The 24,203-nt window shown below is 48.4% G+C and overlaps 1 pseudogene; it reads right to left on the bottom strand.

Moving 5' to 3' along the window:
* Window positions 1-10,232: 10,232 nt before the first annotated feature.
* On the bottom strand, window positions 10,233-15,331 carry LOC119358339 (annotated as a pseudogene).
* Between the last annotated feature and the right edge of the window lie 8,872 nt (window positions 15,332-24,203).

Here is a 24,203-nt window from a genome sequence, read left to right on the forward strand (position 1 = left end):
GTGCTTGTCTAAGTGTTGATCCAACCGAGAGCACCGTGCGGGGCCGTCCCTTGGCAACTTGGGTTACGTTGGCTCCCGTACGCTTAGCTTATCCGGTGTGCCCTGAGAACGAGATATGTGCAGCTCCTATCGGGATGTCGGCGCATCGGGTGGTCTTGCTGGACTTGTTTTACCATTGTCGAGGATGTCTTGGAGTACCAGGATACCGAGTCTGATCGGAACGTCTCGAGAGGAGGTCTATTCCTTCGTTGACCGTGAGAGCTTGTCATGGGCTAAGTTGGGACACCCCTACAGGGATTTGAACTTTCGAAAGCCGTGCCCGTGGTTATGGGCAGATGGGAATTTGTTAATGTCCGGTTGTAGAAAACCTGAAGTTGACCTTAATTAAAATGAATCAACCGTGTGTGTAACCGTGATGGTCTCTTTCTGGCGGAGTCCGGGAAGTGAACACAGTTGTTGGAGTTATGCTTGACGTAGGTTGCTATAGGATCACTTCTTGATCATAGATTTCTCGATCGTGCTTTGCCTTCTCTTCTCGCTCTCATTTGCGTATGTTAGCCACCATATATGCTAGTCGCTTGCTGCAGCTCCACCTCATACCTTTTACCTTACCCATAAGCTTAAATAGTCTTGATCGCGAGGGTGCGAGATTGCTGAGTCCCCGTGGCTCACAGATACTTCCAAAACCAGCTTCCAGGTGCCGATGAGACCGTGCCGATGACGCAACCAAGCTCAGGAGGAGCTTGTTGAAGATCTTGTCCTTTGTGTTGTTTCCGTTCTAGTTGGTTAGTAGTGGAGCCCAGTTGGGGTCGATCGGGGACCGTGTCGCATTTGGGGTTCTTCTTTTATTTTGGCTCCGTAGTCGGGTCTTGATTGTATTTGGATGATGTAATGCTTTATTCATGTAATTGTGTGAAGTGGCGATTGTAAGCCAACTATGTATCTCTTTCCCTTATGTATTACATGGGTTGTGTGAAGATTACCTCACTTGCGTCATTGCTTTCAATGCGGCTATGCCTCTAAGTCATGCTTCGACACGTGGGAGATATAGCCGCATCGAGGGCGTTACAAGTTGGTAATCAGAGCTTTCCCCGACCTTAGGAGCCCCATTGCTTGATCGTTTTTAGCGGCCGAGTTGTGTCTAGAAAAATGTTTTGAGTCATCTAGGAATTATATATTGGAGAGTTTAGGAATTCTTTTTACTTCCCAGTCTCCTCATCGCTCTGGTATGGCATCCTGACGTAGAGCTTTGACTCTTCTCTTCTCAAATTTCACTAAAAAAAAATTAGGATCACGCGGGTATCTTGGAATCGTTCCGATGGTTTTATGATGAGAACATTGTCTTGGTGCCTCCTGTCAGGGGTTTAGTGGAAGTGTTCCGGGGAGTTGAGCTCTGAGGTGTTGTCATCATAATTTTATCGTTGCAATTCTGGAATACCTGAGATATTTTCGCCGACATCGAAAATCTCTTTTATGCAGTTCGTTGGTGAGATAACCTCGACGCCACCCAGTACTGGGGCGGGAGTTCGGGAGTATCGCCATAACTCGTATAACGGATGCTTTTCGAAGGTTGAGGTAGATGGTTTCTGAAGGTTTCTTGGTTATGTGTTGAAGGATGGATACAGCTGGATGTAGGATTTGCTAGTTTGGGTGATATATTATGCTTCCCCTGTATCCCCAACACCTGATTGCATAACTGGAAAATTTCAGGAGTTTCATAGGTGGGAATTCAAGTAGCTCTTAGGATTTCTTCCGATAGATGTATGATATGAAATTGGGGTTCGACGTCTAGTGGTCCGCCTATTCACGGTCGGTTTTGCAGTGGTCTCGTTGTGTCTTAAAGAGTCCTTGGCTATGCCGACTCGGGGACGCTTCGTATGTCATGTGCACTGCCTTGTACATGATGGTGCTGTACGATCGAGCCCGTGTAGGCCCCACCATGAAAACTTCAGACGAAATCTCTATCATATGTTTGTTCCGGCTTATTCTGCAAGCCAATCTTTTGTTTTGTTTTGAGTTGTGGTATTCGAGTTGCTTCGAAGTCAAATGTTGATTCCATACTTTTCCTAAACAGTGTTCTCATATTCCTATGTGGATACCAATCCTTCTTGATCATCAAGATTGTTTTCGTTAATCCCTTTTAACCGGCTTGCTTCTCTTCAAATGGATCCGATCATTACAACATCCCCAAGTTTCAATCTCAGCTTTCTCTACGGTGTTCGTTTCATCCATCTCAAGTTGCATTTGTTTTCCCACCCACCCACCCTTTTTTGTGAAGGACTCAGATTTCTTAATTGATCCATCTTATTGATGTGAAGCCTCTCCATTCTTTTTCTATCAATATTCTTATCTGGTGATTCTCATGAAGATACTAATGGAGCTTCTAGTTCATCATTCTTCTTTTTTTTATCTTCTCCGGTGGTTTCAAGTCAAGCTTTGTTGATCTTACCCCTTTTCCTCATTTCAATGCCTTCTCATACCGGTGCCCCTCAGATTCATTCACTTCTCATTATTCATTTGTTCCGGAGTGCTCAAGACATCTCGAAGATTCGTGTTTTCCACTCTACATTCGTTCAAGCTCTTTTGAGAATGTTATCTCATTCAAGCCTTTTATTCAACCGGTGCAATCTCTCTTTTCAAGTAATCGTTCAACGGTGTATCTTTTGAGTGGGCCCTAACCCACAGGTCTTTTTCCAGGATCTTACCTAACTCTTCTTATTTTTCCCGGAGCTATCCTAAATTCTTTTTAAAGTTTGACGTAAGAATGAGCTATCATCAGTCAAATGCCATCCCCTAGATCTTTCACAATTCTTTTCATCGTTGGCTCAACCTCTTCGTTTTGATTCTTCCGGAGTGTCTAAATAATTCATGGTGGTGTTTCTCGTCGCCATTCTTGGATCTTGAAGACCGAAGAAGATTTTTCTCTCAATCTTGCTTCATTCTTTTCAAGATTCGTGATTCTAGCTTGTTGCCATCCTCTCATAATTGTTTTTGATTGTGAGAATTCTTTTCACCCTTCTGGAGCAATTCAAGATTCTGTTCAGTTTGATTATCCGGAGCCCATCATCTAAGATTTATTCATTCCAATTTTCAGCTCTCATACTCTAAATCATACCGGTGTCTAAATCAAGGATTCTCTAATCGGCTCGTGATCTTTTCGTTCTCATGTATCTAGATTCTCTCAAGCATCTTCTTTCATTTGCTAATTCGTCCCGGTGTTGTCCTTATCCTTCCTTCGGTCATTTTAATTCTTACGGTGGTTCGCTCAAGTGTTCTCTTCCTTCTTCATCATATCAATTTATTCGTTGTTTCAACCCGATCGGTGGTTCATGGAAGACCTTTCAAAATTGACGCTATATCTATCTTAATCCTTTCTACGAGGATAAGTAGTATGCCAATTCCATTGCTTGTCATCAATTTTAATTGGTGAAGGATACACATAATGTAATTCTTATTCTTGTTTCATCGAGTTTATTCAATTACTATTTTCCAGAGTGGTTCATCATACTTATTCTTGGTTTCAAGTACTCATCTTTCTTTCCCGGAGTTCCAAGCTCTCGCAATTATGTAATCACGGAGATCTATCAAAATCTTTACAAGGATACACCTTGTGTTTTCAACTTCTTTTTCCTTCCGTTTGATCATCCTTTTGTCACCGGAGTTCTTCAGAGAGGCTCAACATGGTGTTTCATCAAGGAATTAATTCCTTCTCGAAGTGTTCACCGAGATTCTTTTCTAAGAAACTCAAGCTTTCTTCATACTGTAATCCGGAGTGCATTTCTATCTACTGTATCTTTGGAGGTGGTATTATGTAATTCTTGATAATTTGAGTTCATGTTTTCATGATTCACATGTTGTCAAGATTGGGATATTTTAAATCCATCAATCTCGTCATTGGAATTATCTTGGGTTACATTTCACCTAAAGCCTTCCCTAAGGATTGTTGCTATTTATGGTGTTCATAAATGACCCAAGTTCTTCATCTTTTCCTCCCGGTGAAATAAGTTTCTCGTCTCCTTGTTTATTCCAATCTAATTCTTTCCCGTGAGTGGCGGGTTGTCACCTCATAATTTGAGTTGTATTCCATAAGACCATATCAAGCTTATTATTTTCGTTGTTGGTTTTCCAACAACTCCGTTCAACCCTTCTCCTAAAGATGCCTTTTCAAGCTCTTTTGTAGTAGAAGTTGGCATTGTCTTCTACATTCGTTTGTCTCAATTATCTTTATTCTATTATTTCGTTCCGGAGGCATTGTGATGTTGCTCTCTGCAACCCATCTTCTTGTTTTGTCAGGATCGTGTTCTTTTCGTCCTTATCCTTTTAACCGGAGTGTCGTGCCTGCTTTTCGAATTTTTCCCATTCTGCCAAGTTTTGCCTCCCTTCTCAGAAGGAGTGCTGCTCAAATTATATCATTCTTAATGCTTATCTATCTTGTTTTAACCGGAGTGGTTTCAATATACATCTTGCTCTTCAACCTCAAGGTTTTTCGCAATGTTCTTTGTCCCTCTTTTCTAACGGAGTGTTTTCAAATTTGTCATCTCCTTTATTCTTTTTCTCGAAATGGCTTAACCTTTTCAAGGTTCTTTGGTCTCACTCGTTTGTCAAAGAAGCAACTTAGTTTTACCTCTTCTCTTTCTCTTCCGTTTTTCCCTCCGGTGCCATTCTAGATCTCGGACGAGATCCTCTCGTAGTGGTGGAGTGTTGTAACGCCCCGAGACCGATGTGCCAGGTGTCCTTCAGTTATTCGTTGTCGTTGCCGTGTCATTTGCTTATGTGTTGCATCTTATCATGTCATCATGTGCATTGCATCATCATGTTTTCAAAACTTGCATCCGTCCCGGTTCTCCCCGTTCCTTCCGTTATCCGTTCTGAGCCCAACCACACTTGCACGCGCCCGCGGCATGTCCGAAATAGTATTTTATAAGTGGCCGGAAAATATTCTCGGAATGGGATGAGAGTTGGTGCGCGGTCTTGTTATAGTGTAGATAGACCGCCTGTCAAGTTTCATCGCATTCGAAATTCGTTTGACGCCCCAACGGATAACTATAGCAGCAGTATAGCCGGTCTAACGTCGGACGTTTTCGGTCTCCGAAAACTATTACCGGGTTTTCCCTCTCTTTCCTCTCTAGCCCATCTACACAGCCCACCTAGGCCCAGACTACTCCTCCTCGTGCCTGGAGTTGTCCGATCGTGATCCGAGGGTCCTAAAACGGATGAAAAACCCTAACCCTAGACCCCTGCCTATTTAAGGAGCCCCCCTTGCCATTTTCGGGTGCCCCTAGCCTTCCCCTACCCTCAGCCACCGCATCCCCCTCGAAAACCGCATCACCAGACAGATCCACCCACCTCCTCCTCGTTTTCCGGCGATCTCCACCTCCACCTCGCCACTTGGCAGCGTCCCATTGGCTGCGCCGCCACCCCGCACCGCTCGTGGCCAATCGAGCGAGGCCACGTCGCCTCCCTGCCCCGCTCCTATCGCCCCGCGCCGCCAGGCCCGCGTCAGGCCCGCCCGGGCCCCGATCTGGGCTCTGAGGCCCGCACCGCGCCGCCCCTGCTCCCCGAGCTCCAGATCGGGAGAGGGAGATCCCGATCCGAGCTCCTCCGCCGCTCTGCCCCGTCACCCCGCGGGCCTCGCCGGACTTGCTCCTGCCGACGAGCACCAGGTCGCGTCCCAGGCCGCCCCTCTCCTTCCTCCCTCCTCGTTTTTCCTTCGTGCCTCATCGCTCTCTGCCTCTTCCTACAGAGCCTACATGGCCTCGTATCTGCGCCGCCGTCGCCGGAACATGCTGCCAGTCGCCCGATCCGGCCTCCCTGCTAGCAGATCTGGGATGCCCGCGCCGCCTCGCATCCATTCAGGCCGGATCCCGGTCCTCGCCGACCCTCTCCGCGCCGCCCCTCGCCGGCATTTGACGCGGTAGCCGCCGTCCTTGCTTCCTGCTCGAGCGGGTGCTCGAAGAGACCGAGCGCGTTGACCTCGCACTCAAGGCTAGATCCAGTGCTGCTTGGGCCCCAGACAGGCCGGCCCAACCATTGCCCCATCCGGCGTCCTCTGCTTCCTACTGGGCCGAGCCCATGGGTGAGAACGCACCCAGCACCTCCCCTGTTCCTGTTGGGCCAGAAAGATTCGGCCCAGCTCTATATTTTTTCTGCCTGAACGTTTTTCCTTTTATCCTGAGACTGCAGATTTGCAGAAAAGTCCCTAGAGTTCATGCATTTAATAACTCATGAACCGTGCATCGGATTAAAACAAGTTATATATGAAACATGACTAGAATTTCATCTAGTTTCATATTATGCCATTTTCATCCATGTTTAAAATGATTGAAATGATGTTTGGTTAAATTTGCTCCTATGCCATGTTAAAATGATTTAATTCATAACTAATTAACCGTAGCTCCGAATCTAACAAACTTTATATGTAAATGGGGTAAAATTTTGCCTAGTTTAACATGGTGGCATCATATTGCATGTTTAATAACTCTAAAATTGTGTTTAAGACAGATCAGAACCTAACCTAATATATGCACATGAGGAGTTTCCGGAATTGTTGTTCGTTGTTTCCGGCCTCATTTAAACTTGCCTAGATTAGATAGTTTCATCATGTTTCACCTCTTGCCATGCTAACAACATTTAATATTGTTGGGTACATAAACGGGATCAAACTAAATAACTTATCGTGGTGTTTCGTCAATATGCAACTCGTTGCATATTGAGCTCCATTTAATTTGTAGGATTGCTTGTGCACTTTGCCATGTCATGCTTCATTAAACCGGACATGCATCATACTTGATTGCGCATCATGCCATGATTATGTGGTGGTTGGTTACTATGTTGTTTGCTCTTTTTCGGTGTTGCTTCTTCGGGTTGGTTCCGATAACGTTGCATTTGTGAGGATCCGTTCGACTATGTCCGCTTGTCTTCTTCATGGACTCGTTCTTCTTCCTTGCGGGATTTCAGGCAAGATGACCATACCCTCGAAATCACTTCTATCTTTGCTTGCTAGTTGCTCGCTCTTTTGCTATGCCTATGCTGCGATACCTACCACTTGCTTATCATGCCTCCTACTTTGTTGAACCAAGCCTCTAACCCACCTTGTCCTAGCAAACCGTTGATTGGCTATGTTACCGCTTTGCTCAGCCCCTCTTATAGCGTTGTTAGTTGCAGGTGAAGATTGAAGGTTGTTCCTTGTTGGAACATGGAGATGTTGTTCCTTGTTGGAACTGTTGGGGAACATAGTAATTTCAAAAAATTTCCTACGCACACGCAAGATCATGGTGATGCATAGCAACGAGGGGAGAGTATGATCTACGTACCCTTGTAAATCGCAACGGAAGCGTTGTCACAACGTAGAGGAAGTAGTCGTACGTCTTCTTCCTGATCCGACCGATCCAAGCACCGTTACTCTGGCATCTCCGAGTTCTTAGCACACGTACAGCTCGATGACGATCCCCGGGCTCCGATCCAGCAAAGCTTCGGGGAGGAGTTCCATCAGCACGACGGCGTGGTGACGATCTTGATGTTCTACCGACGCAGGGCTTCGCCTAAGCACTACAACGATATGATCGAGGGGGAATATGGTGGCAGGGGGCACCGCACACGGCTAAGGAACGATCTCAATGATCAACTTGTGTGTCTAGAGGTGCCCCCTGCCCCTGTATATAAAGGATCCAAGGGGGAGGGGCTGGCCAGCCATAGGGGGCGCGCCAGGAGAGTCCTACTCCCTCTGGGAGTAGGATTCCCCCCCCCCCCCAATCCTAGTCGGAATAGGATTCCTCAAGGGGGGGAAGAGAGAGAGGGGGGCCGGCCACCTCTCCTAGTCCTAATAGGACTAGGGGAGGGGCGAGGCGTGCGGCCACCTTGGGCTGCCCCTTTCTCCTTTCCACTAAAGCCCACTAAGGCCCATTTAGCCCCCGAGGGGTTCCGGTAACCTCCCGGTACTCCGGTAAAATCCTGATTTCACCCGGAACACTTCCGATATCCGAACATAGGCTTCCAATATATCAATCTTTATGTCTCGACCATTTCGAGACTCCTCGTCATGTCCGTGATCACACCCGGGACTCCGAACAATCTTCGGTACATCAAAATGCATAAACTCATAATAAATGTCATCGTAATGCTAAGTGTGCGGACCCTACGGTTCGAGAACAATGTAGACATGACCGAGACACATCTTCGGTCAATAACCAATAGCGGGACCTGGATGCCCATATTGGCTCCTACATATTCTACAAAGATCTTTATCGGTCAGACCGCATAACAACATACGTTGTTCCCTTTGTCATCGGTATGTTACTTGCCCGAGATTCGATCGTCGGTATCCAATACCTAGTTCAATCTCATTACTGGCAAGTCTCTTTACTCGTTCCGTAATACATCATCCCGCAACTAACTCATTAGTTGCAATGCTTGCAAGGCTTATGTGATGTGCATTACCGAGAGGGCCCAGAGATACCTCTCCGACAATCAGAGTGACAAATCCTATTCTCGAAATACGCCAACCCAACATCTACCATTGGAGACACCTGTAGAGCTCCTTTATAATCACCCAGTTACGTTGTGACGTTTGGTAGCACACAAAGTGTTCCTCCGGCAAATGGGAGTTGCATAATCTCATAGTCATAGGAACATGTATAAGTCATGAAGAAAGCAATAGCAACATACAAAACGATCGGGTGCTAAGCTAATGGAATGGGTCATGTCAATCAGATCATTCAACTAATGATGTGACCTCGTTAATCAAATAACAACACCTTGTTCATGGTTAGGAAACATAACCATCTTTGATTAATGAGCTAGTCAAGTAGAGGCATACTAGTGACAGTAAGTTTGTCTATGTATTCACACATGTATTATGTTTCCGGTTAATACAATTCTAGCATGAATAATAAACATTTATCATGATATAAGGAAATAAATAATAACTTTATTATTGCCTCTAGGGCATATTTCCTTCAGTCTCCCACTTGCACTAGAGTCAATAATCTAGATTACACAGTAATGATTCTAACACCCATGGAGCCTTGGTGCTGATCATGTTTTGCTAGTGGAAGAGGCTTAGTCAACGGGTCTGCAACATTCAGGTCCGTATGTATCTTGCAAATCTCTATGTCTCCCACCTGGACTAGATCCTGAATGGAATTGAAGCGTCTCTTGATGTGTTTGGTCCTTTTGTGAAATCTGGATTCCTTTGCCAAGTTAATTGCACCAGTATTGTCACAAAAGATTTTCATTGGACCCGATGCACTAGATATGACACCTAGATCGGATATGAACTCCTTCATCCAGACTCCTTCGTTCGCTGCTTCCGAAGCAGCTACGTACTCCGCTTCACATGTAGATCCCGCTACGACGCTTTGTTTAGAACTGCACCAACTGACAGCTCCACCGTTTAAAGTAAACACGTATCCGGTTTGCGATTTAGAATCGTCCGGATCAGTGTCAAAGCTTGCATCAACGTAACCTCTTACGGTGAGCTCTTTGTCACCTCCATATACGAGAAACATATCCTTAGTCCTTTTTAGGTATTTCAGGATGTTCTTGACCGCTGTCCTGTGATCCACTCCTGGATTACTTTGGTACCTCCCTGCTAAACTTATAGCAAGGCACACATCAGGTCTGGTACACAGCATTGCATACATGATAGAGCCTATGGCTGAAGCATAGGGAACATCTTTCATTTTCTCTCTATCTTCTGCAGTGGCCGGGCATTGAGTCTGACTCAACTTCACACCTTGTAACACAGGCAAGAACCCTTTCTTTGCTTGATCCATTTTGAACTTCTTCAAAATCTTGTCAAGGTATGTGCTTTGTGAAAGTCCAATTAAGCGTCTTGATATATCTCTATAGATCTTTATGCCTAATATGTAAGCAGCTTCACCGCGGTCTTTCATTGAAAAACTCTTATTCAAGTATCCCTTTATGCTATCCAGAAATTCTATATCATTTCCAATCAGTAATATGTCATCCACATATAATATCAGAAATGCTACAGAGCTCCCGCTCACTTTCTTGTAAATACAGGCTTCTCCGAAAGTCTGTATAAAACCAAATGCTTTGATCACGCTATCAAAGCGTTTATTCCAACTCCGAGAGGCTTGCACCAGTCCATAAATGGATCGCTGGAGCTTGCACACTTTGTTAGCTCCCTTTGGATCGACAAAACCTTCCGGTTGCATCATATACAACTCTTCTTATGGGCCTTGTACGTTTTATGAAAAGCTAAATGGAATTTATCGAGCGAAGAGCGTGAAAAGATGTTCCAATAATAAATCTGTGCAAGACAAAGACCTGGTTCCGATATGCAGGACATCACACCTCTCCAAGAAACATCTAGATATCTATCCATGTACATCTTACACTCAGGCGTAAGTTCAAGTTCCTGGTGGTGTGACTGGTGTCCAACTCCAGACCGCGCTAGCGACAGGAAATTGGAACTGTTGAGCAGGAACAGGTACCTGAGGCTTGGATCCGAGCATGATTCCGATCCCCTCAAGAGAAGTTCCTTCAGAGAGTTGATTGTGCCATCGATCAGGCTACCAAGGTTTTCAATGTTGTGGTTCCCTTTGGAGTTTGCCATGGAAGTACGTGCATTTGTCATCGACGCTATGCAATCCATCATGAACTGTGTCCTCGTGTGAACCTCGCCTCTTCCTCACAGTATCTTGATAGCCCACGGCTCGTCGTCCTCCATGAGTGTTCTCACTGTAACGCCCCGAGACCGATGTGCCAGGTGTCGTTCAGTTATTCGTTGTCGTTGCCGTGTCATTTGCTTGCGTGTTGCATCTTATCATGTCATCATGTGCATTGCATCATCATGTTTTCAAAACTTGCATCCGTCCGGGTTCTCCCCGTTCCTTCCGTTATCCGTTCTGAGCCCAACCACACTTGCACGCGCCCGTGGCATGTCCGAAATAGTATTTTATAAGTGGCCGGAAAATGTTCTCGGAATGGGATGAGAGTTGGCGTGCGGTCTTGTTATAGTGTAGATAGACCGCCTGTCAAGTTTCATCGCATTCGGAGTTTGTTTGACGCCCCAACGGATAACTATAGCAGCAGTATAGCCGGTCTAACGTCGGACGTTTTCGGTCTCCGAAAACTATTGCCGGGTTTTCCCTCTCTTTCCTCTCTATCCCATCTACACAGCCCACCTAGGCCCAGACTACTCCTCCTCGTGCCTGGAGCTGTCCGATCGTGATCCGAGGGTCCGAAAACGGATGAAAAACCCTAACCCTAGACCCCTGCCTATTTAAGGAGCCCCCCTTGCCATTTTCGGGTGCCCCTAGCCTTCCCCTACCCTCAGCCGCCGCACCCCCCTCGAAAACCGCATCACCAGACAGATCCACCCACCTCCTCCTCGTTTTCCGGCGATCTCCACCTCCACCTCGCCACTTGGCAGCGTCCCATTGGCTGCGCCGCCACCCCGCACCGCTCGTGGCCAATCGAGCGAGGCCACGTCGCCTCCCTGCCCCGCTCCTATCGCCCCGCGCCGCCAGGCCCGCGTCAGGCCCGCCCGGGCCCCGATCTAGGCTCTGAGGCCCGCACCGCGCCGCCCCTGCTCCCCGAGCTCCAGATCAGGAGAGGGAGATCCCGATCCGAGCTCCTCCGCCGCTCTGCCCCGTCACCCCGCGGGCCTCGCCGGACTTGCTCCTGCCGACAAGCACCAGGTCGCGTCCCAGGCCGCCCCTCTCCTTCCTCCCTCCTCGTTTTTCCTCCGTGCATCATCGCTCTCTGCCTCTTCCTGCAGAGCCTCCATGGCCTCGTATCTGTGCCGCCGTCGCCGGAACATGCCACCAGTTCCCCGATCCGGCCTCCCTGCTGGCAGAGCTGGGAAGCCCGCGCCGCCTCGCATCCATTCAGGCCAGATCCCGGTCCTCGCCGACCCTCTCCGCGCCGCCCCTCACCGGCGTTTGACGCGGTCGCCGCCGTCCTTGCTTCCTGCTCGAGCGGGTGCTCGAAGAGACCGAGCGCGTTGACTCGCACTCAAGGCTAGATCCAGTGCTGCTTGGGCCCCAGACAGGCCGGCCCAACCACCGCCCCATCCGGCGTCCTCTGCTTCCTACTGGGCCAAGCCCATGGGTGAGAACGCGCCCAGCACCTCCCCTGTTCCTGTTGGGCCAGGAAGATTCGGCCCAGCTCTATATTTTTTCTGCCTGAACGTTTTTCCTTTTATCCTGAGACTGCAGATTTGCAGAAAAGTCCCTAGAGTTCATGCATTTAATAACTCATGAACCGTGCATCGGATTAAAACAAGTAATATATGAAACATGACTAGAATTTCATCTAGTTTCATATTATGCCATTTTCATCCATGTTTAAAATGTTTGAAATGATTTTTGGTTAAATTTGCTCCTATGCCATGTTAAAATGATTTAATTCATAACTAATTAACCGTAGCTCCGAATCTAACAAACTTTATATGTAAATGGGGTAGAATTTTGCCTAGTTTAACATGGTGGCATCATCTTGCATGTTTAATAACTCTAAAATTGTGTTTAAGACAGATCAGAACCTAACCTAATATATGCACATGAGGAGTTTACGGAATTGTTGTTCGTTGTTTCCGGCCTCATTTAAACTTGCCTAGATTAGATAGTTTCATCATGTTTCACCTCTTGCCATGCTAACAACATTTAATATTGTTGGGTACATAAACGGGATCAAACTAAATAACTTATCGTGGTGTTTCGTCAATATGCAACTCGTTGCATATTGAGCTCCATTTAATTTGTAGGATTGGTTGTGCACTTTGCCATGTCATGCTTCATTAAACCGGACATGCATCATACTTGATTGCGCATCATGCCATGATTATGTGGTGGTTGGTTACTATGTTGTTTGCTCTTTTCCGGTGTTGCTTCTTCGGGTTGGTTCCGATAACGTTGCGTTTGTGAGGATCCGTTCAACTATGTCCGTTTGTCTTCTTCATGGACTCATTCTTCTTCCTTGTGGGATTTCAGGCAAGATGATCATACCCTCGAAATCACTTCTATCTTTGCTTGCTAGTTGCTCGCTCTTTTGCTATGCCTATGCTGCGATACCTACCACTTGCTTATCATGCCTCCTACTTTGTTGAACCAAGCCTCTAACCCACCTTGTCCTAGCAATCCGTTGATTAGCTATGTTACCGCTTTGCTCAGCCCCTCTTATAGCGTTGTTAGTTGCAGGTGAAGATTGAAGGTTGTTCCTTGTTGGAACATGGAGATGTTGTTCCTTGTTGGAACATGTTTACTTGTTGGGATATCACAATATATCTTATTTAATAATTGCATCTATATACTTGGTAAAGGGTGGAAGGCTCGGCCTTATGCCTGGTGTTTTGTTCCACTCTGGCCGCCCTAGTTTCCGTCATATCGGTGTTATGTACCCGGATTTTGCGTTCCTTACGCGGTTGGGTTATAATGGGAACCCCTTGACAATTCGCCTTGAATAAAACTCCTCCAGCAAGGCCCAACCTTGGTTTTACCAATTGCCACCCAGCCTTTTCTTTTCCCTTGGGGGTCGCGCGCCCAAGGGTCATCATTATTTTAACCCCCCCGGGCCAATGCTTGTCTAAGTGTTGGTCCAACCGAGAGCACCGTGCGGGGCCGTCCCTTGGCAACTTGGGTTACGTTGGCTCCCGTACGCTTAGCTTATCCGGTGTGCCCTGAGAACGAGATATGTGCAGCTCCTATCGGGATGTCGGCGCATCGGGTGGTCTTGCTGGACTTGTTTTACCATTGTCGAGGATGTCTTGGAGTACCGGGATACCGAGTCTGATCGGAACGTCTCGGGAGGAGGTCTATTCCTTCGTTGACCGTGAGAGCTTGTCATGGGCTAAGTTGGGACACCCCTGCAGGGATTTGAACTTTCGAAAGCCGTGCCCGCGGTTATGGGCAGATGGGAATTTGTTAATGTCCGATTGTAGAAAACCTGAAGTTAACCTTAACTAAAATGAATCAACCGTGTGTATAACCGTGATGGTCTCTTTCCGGCGGTGTCCGGGAAGTGAAGACGGTTGTTGGAGTTATGCTTGACGTAGGTTGCTATAGGATCACTTCTTGATCATAGATTTCTCGATCGTGCTTTGCCTTCCCTTCTCGCTCTCATTTGCGTATGTTAGCCACCATATATGCTAGTCGCTTGCTGCAGCTCCACCTCATACCTTTTACCTTACCCATAAGCTTAAATAGTCTTGATCGCGAGGGTGCGAGATTGCTGAGTCCTCGTGGCTCACAGATACTTCCAAAACCAGCTTGCAGGTGCCGATGAGACCGTGCCGATGACGCAACCAAGCTCAGGAGGAGCTTGTTGAAGATCTTGTCCTTTGTGTTGTTTCCGTTCTAGTTGGTTAGTAGTGGAGCCCAGTTGGGGTCGATCGGGGACCGTGTCGCATTTGGGGTTCTTCTTTTATTTTGGCTCCGTAGTCGGGCCTTGATTGTATTTGCATGATGTAATGCTTTATTCATGTAATTGTGTGAAGTGACGATTGTAAGCCAACTATGTATCTCTTTCCCTTATGTATTACATAGGTTGTGTGGAGATTACCTCACTTGCGACATTGCTTTCAATGCAGCTATGCCTCTAAGTCATGATTCAACACGTGGGAGATATAGCCGCATCGAGGGCGTCACACTCACCTCTTCCATCATGCCTGATATGGCCTCGCTTAGCTTGTTTACTTCTCTCTGTAAGGAGACGCCTATCTCACTGAAAATGCTTTGGACTTCTGGAGAGATCACGACCGAAGTAAACATGTATGATGCACTAAGACACAGGTAAACATGTCAAGCACGGCATGTAGGTTCTCCGCTTTGAGAAGAGGGAGGATGGCGTCCACGAAGACGAGCATCTCGGCGATGCTTGCTTTGCCAAACCGGGCGACAACCAGCCTCCCGTGGAATGGGAATTTTAATTCAGTGATACTGGTGACAATTATGGAAAGAGCTCGGATCCACCTCTCGACCAAGTCTTGTGGTGTCGACTCGGGCTTTTCTTGCAGCAGTCGCTGTAAGCCAAGCTTGTCGTGGATTTGGAGAACCCAATCGACATCGAGCTCCAAGAACCAATTCTTCAGAGCATGGTCCAAGCTACCATCACCGTGTTTGAGTGCTGGTGCGGAATCGGACGATGATGCTTCATCGAATGCTTGGACCATTTGCCCCGTGTACCCGTCGCTAACCATTTGGCGAGCGATCCACGTGAGCTCATCGTTGTCCCGTAAAGAGGCGAACACCACCGGAGCAGTTCTGCCGGAGCCGGCGGAGTTGTTGGACGGGCAGGAATTAGATGCACCCGAGGTTGAGTAGCTGGATCCGTTATGGCCGGACCGGGAAAGGGGAAGCCAGTCCATCTTTTTGGCGCTCCAGACACAGGGACGGTCCGAATCCGGTCGCGGTAGCTGCTGCGTGGCCGTAAGGGAGCCGTGAAGCCGGCGGCGCTCTCCTCCGGCACGGAGGCAAGCTGCTCCGCCATGGTGGCTGAGACTTTTGTGGATGGATGCCCTTGGTCCAGATCGATGAGACCGGCAGAACAGAAAACTACTATGGGAAGAAGTGAGTCAATTACGCACGTGGTGCTAGAACTTGACGTAAACGGTTATTTTGGTGCTACAAGTTGTGGTGTACATTAAAATGGTGAAAAAACTTAGCTCGCACGTGCAAATACAGTGTTTATCCCCTTTGTATACGAAATCTGCGCTGACTAGATGTGTGGGGCCCGCTGCCAGTCTAGGGACCAGGGAGAAGGGGCGTGTGGCCTGATGTTTTAAAAAAACCCGTCGGACTATATATATTTCCCAAAAAAGGCCCTGTCGACATGGCATTCTTAACCTCTATGACCAGAGGGCCCCGCCTGTAAAATTAAGAGGAAAAAGGTAACGTCCAGGTTTCAAACCTGGAACAACTGGCTAAAGAACAAATAAGTCTAACCACTCCACTGTTCACGCTACAATTTATATTTCGATAGCAAACCGATATATATGTAGCAGGGACGCACCTGAAGCTTAATTTTTTTTTTGAGCAAAACCTGAAGCTTAAATGGGTACAGATATCGCAGCCCATTTTCCACGAGCTATTTTTTATAAGATATTTATAAATGTAAGTAATGAAACTTATGTTGTGCTAAAAATTTAGTAATAAAAATTATGTTCAAAATTTTATGTGTTATAAATTTTATACAAACAAACCATGATTAGTAAATAGAAACATTTAAATATACAGCCATGCATTTTATATAATAGTTAGTTAATATCGACATTTAAAATGTATATTAAATAAAAATATTCACATATTATTTTAAAAGTATTGTCGTATTTTTTTAAACTACTTACATACAAAACAAATTACTTAATTTTAGAACTTGTTCATGTATTATTTCAAAAACATCCGTGTATTGCAAAATAATATTTATCAATTATAAAAATGTTGGTATAATTAAAAATAATACAAATTGTTTAAATTACGGCTGAAAATATTATTTTAATTATACAAAGATTGCAAAAATTACGCACATTTGTATAGTTCAATGCTTGTATAATTATAAATATTCATAATATTAAATTTAAGCTTTTGATATGAATATTCAAGCATGTCTAATATTTAAGTTATATAATTGTTTTGAATATAAGTCATGAGTAAAAATTATACACATGTGAATATTCATAGATATTATGTAAAGGTTTGTATTCATCATTTGAAAATTTAAATATAATCCGTGAGTGTATACATTTTTTGTATTCTTTATTATTTTTATTTACATAATTTTAAATATATGTATTAACTACATATTATATATAATACACAGTTTTATATTTAAATGTGTCTGTTTATATAATATTTATAATGTATAAATGTTTTAACATAATTTTTGTTACTTGTGTTTCAGAAATATCTTAAAAAATAGCTCGTGTAAAATGGGCCGCAATATCTGCAGCATTATCTCCACATGCGTGCTTGCTAAATATATATTACGTTGTTATCCATATTAAACAGCATGACTTGAACGGTTTAGTGGTTAACGAGCTTGGTTTCAAGCTTCTGGTCGGGGGTTCTAGTCATGGACAAAGTATTTTTCCGCTTAATTTTGTAAGCGGTACCCACTGGGTATAGAGGTGCAAAATGCCACATCCAAAAATATATATTCGAGGGGGTTTTCACAAAACCAGTCCCTAGTCACCAGAGATTTCATATACAAACGGGATAAGCACTGTATTTGCACGGCTGAGTCAAGTTTTTGCATCACTTCGATGTACACCGCAACTTCTAGCATCAAAGTGACCATTTGCACTAAGTTCTAAGGGCATCTCCAGCCGTGCCCCCAGGAAGGCCTCCCCAGGCGTTTTTTTGCGCCGGCGCCGAAAAATCGGCCCAGTCGCGCCCCCAGGAGCCCGGTTTTCACCGGCTTGGGCCGAAAACAGCGCCGGCGGACCCAGGCCGAACCCGGCGCGTTGGGGGGCGCCCGGGGGCGCCGGGGCGAACTGTTTTGGCGCGAAACAGCCGCGGGCCCGCCGCGTCAGCGACTTTACCCTTTTCTCGCCCCTTCGTCGTCCTCATCGCCTCGTTTCCCGCGGCGAATCAATGCCAAAGTTGCCGCGCTGCCGCGCCGGTCAGCCTGCGCCATTGATGCCTCACGGGCGGCGCAGTGAAGACCGGATGACGCGCGTCCCTCGCCCGCCACGCGTACTCACGGCGGCTCGCGCAAGGGCGGCGCCTCGGCCTATATAAGACGCGCCCCGGCGCACTCGGCGACTTGCACTCTCTCGCCGTCGTCGTTCCTCCCTCTCCTCTCTCTCACCGTCTCCAGCACCCATGGCCGAGCGCTTCCTAGGCGATGGAGCGGCGGCGAACGGCTTCGGCCGCCGCCATCTTCACGAGAGCGAGACTCGCCTCCTTTTCGATGCCGAGTACCCGGTCCCGCCGGACATGCGGGTGCCCGGGGCGTGGAGGATCAGCGCCGGCGGCGTGCCAGTGCCCCCGATACCCACCGGCGCGGCGCGGCGTGCGGAGATCGCACGCATCCGCTCGTCCCTGCCGCGTGAGGCGAGGGAGGGCCCACAGTACGTCCCCGACAGCCCGCTCTGGGAGCCCTATTTCCGCCGCCGTCACACTGAGCAGCTCGAGGCCACCAAGGGCGTCGAGCCCTCCGGCAGGCTCAACGCCGTCGGCCGGCATCGGTGGTGGGGCGTGCCTGGGCGCACGTTGGAGGCCGTCCTCGAGTACATCAAGGGCGGCAACACACCGCGCCTCGAGTACCCCGCTCCCCCGTCCTTCACATGCCGCCGGGGAAGCTCCTGGACCCCGATGTCACGCCCTCGATGCGGCTATATCTCCCACGTGTCGAAGCACGACTTAGAGGCATAACCGCATTGAAAGCAATGTCACAAGTGAGGTAATCTTCACACAACCCATGTAATACATAAGGGAAAGAGTTACATAGTTGGCTTACAATCGCCACTTCACGCAATTACATGAATAAAGCAATACATCATCCAAATACAATCAAGGTCCGACTACGGAACCAAAATAAAAGAAGAACCCCAAATGCGACAAAGGTCCCCGATCGACCCCAACTGGGCTCCACTACTGATCAACTAGAACGAAACAAAACAAAGGACAAGATCTTCATCGAGCTCCTCCTGAGCTTGGTTGCGTCATCTGCACGGACTCATCGGCACCTGCAAGCTGGTTTTGAAAGTATCTGTGAGTCACGGGGACTCAGCAATCTCGCACCCTCGCGATCAAGACTATTTAAGCTTATGGGTAAGGTAAAGGTATGAGGTGGAGCTGCAGCAAGCGACTAGCATATATGGTGGCTAACATACGCAAATGAGAGCGAGAAAAGAAGGCAAAGCACGGTCGATAAAAATATGATCAAAAAGTGATCCTAGAACAACCTACGTCAAGCATAACTCCAACACCGTGTTCACTTCCCGGACTCCGCCGGAAAGAGACCATCACGGTAACACACGCGGTTGATGTATTTTAATTAAGGTCAACTTCAGGTTTTCTACAACCGGACATTAACAAATTCCCATCTGCCCATAACCGCGGGCACGGCTTTCGAAAGTTCAAATCCCTGCAGGGGTGTCCCAACTTAGCCCATGACAAGCTCTCACGGTCAAGGAAGGAATAGACCTCCTACCGAGACATTCCGATCAGACTCGGTATCCCGGTTCTACAAGACATCCTCGACAATGCCAAAACAAATCCAGCAAGACCGCCCGATGCGCCGACATCCTGATAGGAGCTGCACATATCTCGTTCTCAGGGCAACACCGGATGAACACTACGTACAGCTAAAACCAGCCCTCAAGTTTCCCCGAGGTGGCGCCGCAAGTGGCTCTGTTTCGGATCAACACTTAGACAAGCACTGACCCCGGGGGGGGGGGTTAAAATAAAGATGACCCTTGGGCTGGCCTAACCCAAGGGAAAAAAGGCTAGGTGGCAAAAGGTAAAACCAATGTTGGGCCTTGCTGGAGGAGTTTTATTCAAAGCGAACTGTCAATGGGGTTCCCATTATAACCCAACCGCGTAAGGAACGCAAAATCCGGGAACATAACACCGATATGACGGAAACTAGGGCGGCAAGAGTGGAACAAAACACCAGGCATAAGGCCGAGCCTTCCACCCTTTACCAAGTATATAGATGCATTAATTAAATAAGATATATTGTGATGTCCCAACAAGTGAACATGTTCCAACAAGGAACAACATCACCATGTTCCAACGAGGAACAAACTTCAATCTTCACCTGCAACTAACAACGCTATAAGAGGGGCTGAGCAAAGCGGTAACATAGCCAAACAACGGTTTGCTAGGACAAGGTGGGTTAGAGGCTTGGTTCAACAATATAGGAGGCATGACAAGCAAGTGGTAGGTATCGCAGTATAGGCATAGAAAAAGAGCGAGCATCTAGCAAGCAAAGATAGAAGTGATTTCGAGGGTATGATCATCTTGCCTGAAATCCCGCAAGGAAGAAGAACGAGTCCATGAGGAAGACAAACAGACGTAGACGAACGGGCCCTCACAAACACGACGTTATCGGAACCAACCCAAAGAAGCAACACCGGAAAGAAGCAAACCACATAGTAAAACATCCACCACAAAAACATGGCATGATGCACAATCAAGTATGATGCATGTCCGGTTTAAATATGCATGGCATGGCAAAGAGCACAAACAATCCTACAAATTAAGTGGAGATCAATATGCAACGAGTTGCATATTGACGAAACACCACATGACTTATTTAGTTCTCTCTTGTTTATGTACCCAACAATATTAAATGTTGTTGAACATGGCAAGAGGTGAGGCATAGCAAAACTACACCATCTAAACAATTTAAATGGGGCCGGATATAACAAATAACGAATCCGGTAAATCCCCATATGCATTTAGCAATTTGGTGCAACAACAATTTTTAAACATTTAAATGTTATTATCATGATGCGAATGACATATGCAAGTTTTTAGCAATTTTTATGAAAATGTTGATAAGAGCATGTTATGAAGCATTAGTCATCGTGGCGGAAACGAAAGAGGTGCCACGGCAACGAATCCGAAAATGGTGCCACGGCAACATATCGGTTCTCGGTAACTCGATTGAGATACCGATGCAAAAGGAAAAGCGACGGGAGCGTGTCATGCAAGAAGATGGGGTGCTCCCAGATACCGGGTGTCCCACGAGTTGGCGACAAGGAAACGAGTGACAAATTGGACACAGTGCAAACATGAGCATCTCAAACATCGCAAGCATTCGTTCACGGACGTCGTCTCAGGGTTGTACCTTCGGAGCGTGCAAAGGGGAAGATTCTCGTTCGTAGAGGGAAGTAGGCTTTATCGCGACGACGGTAGTGGAAGTAGTCGTTCTCGCTTCATAGATGTTCACACTCCGTAGGTGTTCGGGGTCAACAAGGAACTTGCCGTCCACGGGTCTTCGAGGGTCGACGGTACATGTTCTGTAAACGTTCGAGCGACGGTAGTGGTACACATTCACGGAGTAGGTCGTACACGTCGACGGTCTTATCGGAACCTCGTCAACGTTCGCGATCCACCTTGGCGATCCGAAGGGGTACTTGGCGTCATGGTACTTGGGTCTTCGGACTTGCCGGTCCCGTTCTTGCGACGGCAGTAGTGGTACTTGGCAAAATGCACGTCGACGGTAGTTGTTCTCGGTTCGTCGTGGTACTTGGCGATTTCGGAGACGGCGGAAGACGAACTTGGCGGTTCTCGTTGACCTAGTACTTGGCGTTATTTCCGGTTCGGTGATCATCGTGTAGATGTTCACGTGTCTTCGGCGACATCAGGATGCATCTTGGCGGTCTCGTCTCGGTCCTCAATCCAAAACGAAGCAAGGCAAAAGACTCGGGGCGGTGGCGATGGGCTTGGGTTGCAGGGGCGCCGAGGCGCTGAGCGATGAGTTGCTGCTGCTCAATGCAGACAGAGGCATCCAGGGGACGCAGAGGGGGCCGGGAAGACAGGGATGAGTGCCCGGGTGCAGAGGCCGTTAGAGCTTGGCGCGATCCGAACGGCGAGCCCAGCGCGGGACTTGGATCCGCCAGTGAAAGCGATGAACGGCGTGGCGGGGCTCGGGAAGACCACGGCGCTCAGGGAGAGCATGGAGCTCCTGTTGGTGGCGACGAAGAGAGGCGGCGGCGCTCCTGGAAGATGGGGCGGCGCGGAGCAGCAACCTGCTGCTGGTCGCAGGCGTGGACGAGGCAAGGGGCGGCGGAGCATCATGGCTGAGGGAGCAGAGGGGGAGGCCGAGCAGGGCAAGCTGGTGGCCACCGTGGGCGCGACGGCGGCGAGGAGGCCGACAGGGCTCCGGCCTGGATCCCTGGATCGAAGGAGGAGGGAGGCTGAGCAGAGGCGATCGAGGATCGGGCTGCGAGGGAGATGGCGCTGAATGGGCATCGAGGGAGAGGGCGAGGCGATGGATCGGGCGAGCGGGAGAGATCGGGGGAGATGGGGATCGGGCAGAGAAGGGGTCGAGCGCGGTGCCCCTCTCCTGGCGGCGCGAGGGAGCGGATCGAGAGGGAGATGAGCGCGAGGGATTGGGCTAAGGCTCGCTAGGGTTAGGTTAGGGAGTGGGCTGCGGGAGGCCTTGGGCCAAATGGGCCTTGGAGCCGGCTAGGTTAGATGCAGCTGGGCCCAAATGGCCTGCTGGCCTCCCTTCTCTCCCTCTCTTGAATCTACTCTTAACAAAAACAGAGACAAAAAAATAGGAGAAAGGAAAAGAGAGAAGAGAAGGTTAGAGGAAGAATTTGGGCACGGGGATAATTTTCACGGAGTCAGAAAAATGTGTACGGTCCGGAAAAATAGAAAAAGGTCAAGTTGAAAGATTAAATTCAAATTCCTTTGAATTTAATTCAAAAGGTTTGAACTAGGATAGGTTTTTCGAAGTGCCCAAAAATGTTGAGAAATTAGGTGGAGCTCCGGAAAATGATGAAAGGACAAGTGGCAAAGTTAGAGGCCAAGAGTTGAAATAATAAAATGCATTGGGATTTTTGCAAGTGTGTTAAGGTAATTCCACATAATTGGAATAATTACTATAGCTCTCTAAATATCGAGAGGATAAGTTGTAAAGAGAATCACCATGTGAAATTCCTCGATTTAAATGGATCAAAGATCCATACCATTTGTTTAGTTGAGTTTTAAAACGGGTTGCATGATGACATGATGCAATGCACATGATGCAAAGATGAAATGCAGCGGACCAAACAAAACACACGACGAAAAACCCGGAAACCCTGGAAGGCATCTGAAGCTCCGGTCTTGGGGCGTTACACCCGAGGCGCATGGAGACCGGGGGGTCCTCCTCCTTGTCCGGCGGCTCCCCTGCCTCCACCTCCGCCTCGTCAAGCCGGAGCCCCAGGGCGCGCCTGTCAGCGCGCGCACCCGCAGCTCCGGCGTCCGCATCGGCGACAACGCCTTCCCCACCGGCCGCTTCATCCTCGTCGAGCCCAAGCCGGAGCCCGGCCTCCCAGCGGAGTACGAGGAGGTAGCCCGGCGTGGCTTCTCCGACAAGGACGCCCTGCGGTGGGCGTGTGACGACTACCTCCACGACGAGATGGTCCGGCAGTGCCGGGCCCTGGAGGAGATCGCCGCCCGCAAGCGTGGCGCGAGGACGAGCACGGCGTCGTGGTCCTCGACAGCGACGACGACGACGACGCCCCCGGACCGTCCAACCCGCCGCGCCAATCGGGGGAGGGATGCAGCAGGGACGGCGGAGGCGTCGGCGGGGGCGACGACGACGGCGGTGACTACACGTTGTTCTACCGCCTCCTCGGCATGTAGAACCGCGTGGGCGGGCGGCGAGGCGAGTGGCGAGGGAGACGGCGGGGGTAGCCCGCGGTAGTTGTTCCCTTTTTTTGTAAAGTATGTTTAAATTTAAATGAACTCGCCGATGTTTGCGTTAAATTTGAGTCGTGTTTGCGCCGTATTTAACTTTTTTTAAAAAACGTGGGCGCCGCGACTGAGGGGCATCACACCCCAGTGCGCGGTTTAGCGCCGGTACGTCTCCAGGGGCGATTTTTTGCCTTTCCTAAGGGGCCAACGGGTGGAGATGCCCTAACACCATTAGTGTAATTGACTCGGAAGAAGTGGAGGGCCGGATGTCGACTCATATGCTGGAAGGAACCGCGTGCCGACGACTCACAACTGTTGCTGCCGTGCCGAGTCAACACCAACTGTCGACGTTGGCCAACCTCGCACTACCTGGAGCCGGAAGAAGGGGCTGTTTGGTTCATGCCCTGAGCTCCGTGCCTGACCAAATTTCGTGCCTGACAAGCCGATGGGAAAAGATGGATTCTTGCCTGCTAGGCAGTTGCGCACATGCGGCGTTTGGTTGCTACCCTGCCGGTGACCTGGCCTGAGACAAATGCTTAAATATTAAAAATGGGTAGATTGGATGACTGAGTTGACCGAAAGTACAGCATAGGGTGCTAAACAATTGAAAACAATGTGTGCCTGGAGCTCAGGCCTCCGATTCCATCGGTCTGAAACAGGCTAATGAAGCTGCCTGTGATCTTGCCAGGCTAATGAAGCTGCATGTGAGCTCCAGGCCAGGCACATGTCCAGAACTTCAGGCACCAACCAAACAGACTTTAAACACAACTCAGGGAGGTTGTCAGGCCAGGCAAGTCTCCTCAGGCCTCCAACCAAACAGCCCCGAAGGCGCGCGCGATGTGGCTCGCCTCGAGCAGACCGCGGCCTCGTGCCCAACCA

Source organism: Triticum dicoccoides, chromosome 2A (genome assembly GCF_002162155.2).
Source record: "Triticum dicoccoides isolate Atlit2015 ecotype Zavitan chromosome 2A, WEW_v2.0, whole genome shotgun sequence".
In the NCBI taxonomy this organism is placed as follows: domain Eukaryota; kingdom Viridiplantae; phylum Streptophyta; class Magnoliopsida; order Poales; family Poaceae; genus Triticum; species Triticum dicoccoides.